This window comes from Sciurus carolinensis, chromosome 6 (genome assembly GCF_902686445.1).
Source record: "Sciurus carolinensis chromosome 6, mSciCar1.2, whole genome shotgun sequence".
NCBI classification, from domain to species: domain Eukaryota; kingdom Metazoa; phylum Chordata; class Mammalia; order Rodentia; family Sciuridae; genus Sciurus; species Sciurus carolinensis.
The window spans coordinates 65,070,894-65,076,893 of NC_062218.1; the positions used below are offsets into that span (position 1 = coordinate 65,070,894).

A 6,000-nucleotide genomic window follows, 5' to 3' on the forward strand; every position below is an offset into this window, starting at 1 on the left:
ATGTGGGATGGGCTGGGTGTTTTTGTTGTTTGTTTTTGGCGTTTGTATATTCTACAGTGTTGAAAGAGGGCTGAGGTTATGGCTTAGTAGTGGAATGCTTGCTTGGCATGTGTGAGACCCTGGGTTCAATACTCAGCACCATATATAAATAAATAAAGATCCATTGACAACTAAGAAATATTTTTTTAAAATGTTAAAAGAAACTAAGAAACATATAATGTGCAAGCTCAGATACATGCAAAGTTACCTGTGTGCGCACGCGTGCTGGTACTGGGGATTGAACCCAGAAGCGCACTCCACACTGAGCTACAACCCCAATCTTTTTTTTTTTTTTTTTTCCCTGAGACAGGGTCTCACTAAGTTGCATAGGCTGTCCTCAAACATGCAGTCCTCCTGCCTCAACCTCCTGAGTCACAATTCCTTAGTTTTAATAAGTTTCTTAAAAATTTTAAATCTTTAGTTACATGCTCCTCCCCTTTTTGTGTTGTACTAGAATCAAACTCAGTGCATTACGTATCCTAGGCAAGTGCTTTACCACTGAGCTATGTACCCAGTGCCCTCCAACCCCTTCCTTCCTTCCTTCCTTATCTTCCTTTAGGATCTTCCAAAGTTACACTGACCTTGAACTTGTGATCCTGCTGCCTCAACCTCAGAAGTAGCTGGGAATATAGGTGGGCAGCACTGAGCCTGGCTTAATTATATGCTTTTAAAAGAGCTAATTTCTGGAAACTCCATTGAGTAAAAAGTGAAGGTTCAGACTAATGATGTAGCTCGGTGGTAGAGCACTTGCCTAGCATGCACATGGCTTTACCCTGATCCTCAGCATTGGGGGAAGGAAAAAACAATAAAAAGAGTGAAGGGTCCCTTGTTCCACCTTGTTCTGCTCTGAAACTCCTCTCAGATAGCCATAGTTAATAGTGCCTTCAAAGTGATGTCTAAACATAGGAAATATGTGTAGTTATGTAGATTTTAAAATAAATAATTTCCTGTGGGATCTTTCTTAATCTTATTAAGCAACTATAATAGCAGTATACAATAGCACATGTCATTTTAAAAAGTAAAAGGGAATGTAAAAGTGTCAAGTGAAAAAGGAACACGTGAAATTTATTTTAATACTTATTCGACACAGTGTAGTTGCAATAGTATCTTTCAAACTGCAATCAACATTAAAAATTCATGACGTAGTTTTCTATGGGGTGCTCAGCACTTTTTCTCATTTTTGTGGTTCTGGGGATTAAACCACAGGCCTCAAGCTTACTAAATAAACACTCTTCCATGAAGCTGTACCCCAGTTCTCACTTTTTTGAGGGCACCTCATCTTCAGAACCCAGGTTTTAATTCTAAATGTGATCCTTATTTTACACTTACTAGAATGTCTCACCTTGGATGTTAAGTATTCAGTGGTTAAAGTGAAGTGTCCTACCAACACAAAAATGTGTTTAATGGAAAAAATTTATATTGAGTTATTTAAATCAAACTTAAAAATTAATTTCTCCATCACACTAGCCACACTTCAGGTGCTCAACAGTCACATGAAGCTACAATATTAGAAAAGGTAACAACTGTAATAAGTTAGAGCTTTATTCATGTGCATACCAGCTTTTAGCCGATGAGTAGAATGGAAAAACATGTATGTCTGTATTTATGTGCACACACACACACACACACACACACACAGCTGTGTCATGATTAAGCTCATGTAAACAAAAAGGAGTTTTTATCTATCACCTAAATGTCAGTACAATAAAAAATTGTCTCTTCAATTTTAAAGATATATTTAATTGTTTTTAATGGCAGTTCATGGGACAGATATTTTAGATTGAATCTACTCTTTATTATGTACTTTTGACATAAAAAGTATGAAAATGAATCTAACAGTGATCAAAATCTGCATTAAAACTTATATTTTCATTGTTTTAAGAATATAAACATGGGCTGGGGTTGTGGCTCAGTGGTAGAGTGCTTGCCTAGCATATGTGAGGCACTGGGTTCGATTCTCAGCACCATATATAAATAAATAAATAGACCCATCAGCACCAAAGAAAAAAACAAAACAAAACAAAAAAAAACCCCACAGACATATTCCTTTTTTAAAAGGAATTCTTCTACACTATACTGTATAAATGCCTATCTAAAGAAAAACCTATCCATTCATCCTGGATATTGCAAAGGGTATGAGGGGGGTGTGTATGTATGTATGCATGTGTATAGATAAATGAGAGAGAAAGAGTATCTTTAAGAGATATCTTTTTTTAATACACTGTTATTTTGTTTGCAAACAGGTGACTTAAAGAAGAAAGATACCTATAGATGAAGATTGGTTCTGACTCTCTTGGAAAACAAAAGTTGAAACTCTTGGTTCCACAGTTGGAGTCCATTAGACCCAAAGTATATTGACTCAGTTGTATGAAAAAAAGGAAGCACAATTGGCAGATTACTTTTACAGTCATTCCAATAGATAATAGTTAAGATGATTTTTAAATGTGCAATGTTCCTGTCTGCGATGAAGAAAGGCCTTCTGGAGATGGCTGTTTTTTATGCACCTTCCCTTTCCTCCTCCACCCATATATATATTCTTGAAGTGGCCAGTTAAACTGGGAGTTGCTATGAGTTGGAAGAAGACGGGGTTGACAGAGATACTGTGAGCTGTTTTGGGACTGCTTTGAGATCCTTCTTTCAGTGTACTGAAAGGAAGGACATCTGCTGAAAATACAGAGCTTCTTCCATATCAGCTTACAGAAATAGTGCTACACTCTGAAAAAGAAGTTTATCATGGTAGCTATAGGTCAGGAATTTATATCAGATTGGAAATGCACTTAAAATTTTAACAGTTCTCATCTCCAAAGGAATTTTCATAATGATGTTCAACATCTGAAAAGTCAATGGAGAGACACCTATTATTGTGTTCCAAATGCGATACATTTAACAAGGCATAATTTTAGGAGGCTAAAGTCTTACACTTTGTAAGGATTTGAAGTTAAAATTTCCATGCTTTTAAATAGCTTTTCATAATTCCGAATTTATAATGGTTTGAATTTTATGTGCATCCTTGTTTATGAGAAGCAATACTTTGTAATTTGATAATGTTTCAAATTATTTTTAGTCTTTTTGTTTGAACTGTTGCTTAATCACTGTAACTCATGACTTTCCTATTGAGAATCAAAGAGGAGGATTCAATAATAGGGATGCAGATCTTAACTCTTTATCATGCACCACTTAAAGTTTTTATTGTGCTCCACAGTGAAAAGCATTTACTCTGCAAGATGCAGAAAGTAGATTTGGCTGGCATTTTACTATCTTGAAATGCTTTGAATGGAACATTGGGAGAGAGCCTTTGTTATTAAATGTTTAACCTACGTACATAAGCGCTAGATGCTGATTTTTTATAATGAAGTCTGGAGGGATTATTTATGTTAATGCAGCTGTCATGGATTGTCAGCAGGATTGTTGTGGGCTTGCACAAAGGTAGTAGATATGCTGGACCCAGTTTATAGTACTTCAGAGTGTAATTCTGCATAAGACAGATCTGGACCTTTATTTGGAGGGAGTTCAAGATTGAAGTTCGAAAAAGAACTTTCCGTCTTATGAGGCAGTTCTCTGACCTACTCCCAGAAAGTAGTACTGGAGTAAGTTACTCAGTGTATATGAATTGATTTCCCTGGAGGAAAAGTGCTCACGACACACTTGTCATTCTTGAATATTATTTTCTTTAACAAAAATTTCTGACAGCAACAGGTTATATAAAACAAAATCTTTCTGCTCAAACATTAGTAGTATGTTTAGTAATAGTAACTGTTACAGACACCTTGTTAAAATACAACTATTGGAACTTCTGCACATTTTCATGATACATTGGTTGTAGTCCCAGCATAAGTCCCCTATGTCTGGGATGATAGAAGTACACATCTGATATATATAAACTTCAGTGGAGGTGGGTGCTTATCCTTTATAACTTAAGTAAAGCATTAAAGTATGCTTTTTAACCCAAAGAGCCATTGGTAAAAGTAATATATATGGAAATTTTTAAATTTAGAAACCTTTAAAAAATCATGTACCCATCTTAGGCATCCATTTTTTGTGTGTGGATCCACATATTGTGACGTATTTCATATGTCAAGTCTTTTGGATGCTCGTTCATAACCTAAGTTTTATTCATTTTTTTCAATTTTGGAAGAATACAGAAGGATGTAATGTTAAGTAACAACAAACACTGGACCCCTTAGATGTTGAGAGAGAATTACTACCCATTAGTGCTCCTGCTGGGATTCTATCATAAAGCAGTTTCACTTTAAAAAGGCTCCTGTGATCTGTCTTCAGCCACATTGTAATAAGTTTCTAGCAAATACTAGAGTGTGTATAAACTCCACATTCTCCTAGGGATATATCCACACCTCTCAGCACATTCCCCGGTAGCATCCACACTCAGCAATATGGAGGTTAAAGTAGAGAGCCTGGTTGGCAGCCAGCTGTGCCTATTCTCTGGTAAATAACTTTCACCAACACATTTCCCTGCCTCAAGATTCAGGGTCTTGGGTTGGTGATGTGGCTCAGTGGTAGAGTGCTTACCTAGCATGCATGAGGCCCCATTCCATCATCAGCACTTGCGGAGGAGAAAGATTCACATGACTACCTCCCCAAAGTTACTAATTACTGTAGATCATGTACCATTGGAATTACAAAGTTTCAAAGAACTAGGGTCTGCTTGTCTAAAATAAGTTTATGAACTGCTGAACCCTCATATTTTAGAGCATTTTCAGTACCCTACAAAAATTAAGCATGGTCAAATGTTCTTTTTTCCTTGCCCCTAAAATAAAATGTACATCTTTTCCTTTAATGTTAAATTAGTATATATGTGGTTATGGTACTTATAGATAATCATGTTTCCAGTTCCAAATTTGCCTGTACTTTTTGTATGACTCAAAATATTTGACAGTTGTATTTCTGTTAATGTATCATTTCTGTATTTACAAACAGCTGCTTGCTTATGCTGAGTCAATTTGGAAGTTGATTTACCAATTTTAGTCTCAATTGCAGTATATTTAAAATGGGGAAAACAAGTAGATGATGACTTGGAGATGTTTTGAGGTTAATATTAACTGCTCACTTGAGTGGCAATTTCTGATATTTCCCCTACTAATACAACCAAAATTATACATATAGAACCAATGTAGCAGGTATAGAAAAGATATTCCTAATGTTTTAAAATCTTAGTTGTTTGTGGCTTAGCAGCATGAGGAAATGCCTGACTAGTGGTGATTTTTAAAGGGTAAACACTTGTTTGGCTTATTTGAAGTATATTTTATGGGCACATTGAGTTTGTGAGCAGGATAAAAACCATCGTTCCTTAGTTATTGGAGCTGAAGTTTCTGTAAAATGCATCTTTAAGGATGCTGGTAGACAGAGCCATAAGTCAGTAAGGTGGTATATTTCCACAGAAAGAATGTGGAACTCTTCTGAGCATTTTCATTTACCCTGTATCGGGGGGGGGTCACGACTTATGTCATAAAATGTTAAACTGTAAAGCATAATCAGCCATTGTAGACACTAAGAAACTCAAATCAGTGGAACACAGCATCCTCACTGTGTGGAACGGGTTCAGTAAACAGTACATTATATACATTCCCTAAGACTCCTTTTGTTTTTGTTAACGGGGATTGGACCCAGAGGCACTCAACCACTGAGCCACACCCCCAGTCCCTTTTATTTTTTATTTTGAGATAGGGTCTTGCTAAGGTACCTAGGGCCTCACTAAGTTGCTGAGGCTGACTTTGAACTTGTACTACTCCTGCCTCAGCCTTCTGAGTGGAGAGGATTATAGTCATGCACCACCATGCCCAGCTAAGACTCCATTTTTAAATTACATTCACTGAGTATGTTTGTTAATTTAATTCAATATTTTTAGCATAAAGCTTTTTTTTCTTTTGCAAACACAAGGATTTTTTTTAGCTTTATTATTTAACTATTATGCACTTAATACCAGATATCAACCTGTAAATATTA

The 6,000-nt window shown here is 36.1% G+C and overlaps 1 protein-coding gene across 1 annotated transcript in view; it reads left to right on the top strand.

Annotated features, from left to right (window-relative positions):
* Jmy (junction mediating and regulatory protein, p53 cofactor) overlaps positions 1-5,754 on the top strand; it is a 101,303-nt gene extending 95,549 nt beyond the window's left edge. The window contains exon 11 of the mRNA XM_047555293.1: positions 2,283-5,754. The gene's annotated coding sequence lies outside the window, so the exon portion shown is untranslated. The remainder of the gene's footprint in view (positions 1-2,282) is intronic.
* The last annotated feature ends 246 nt before the right edge of the window (positions 5,755-6,000 follow it).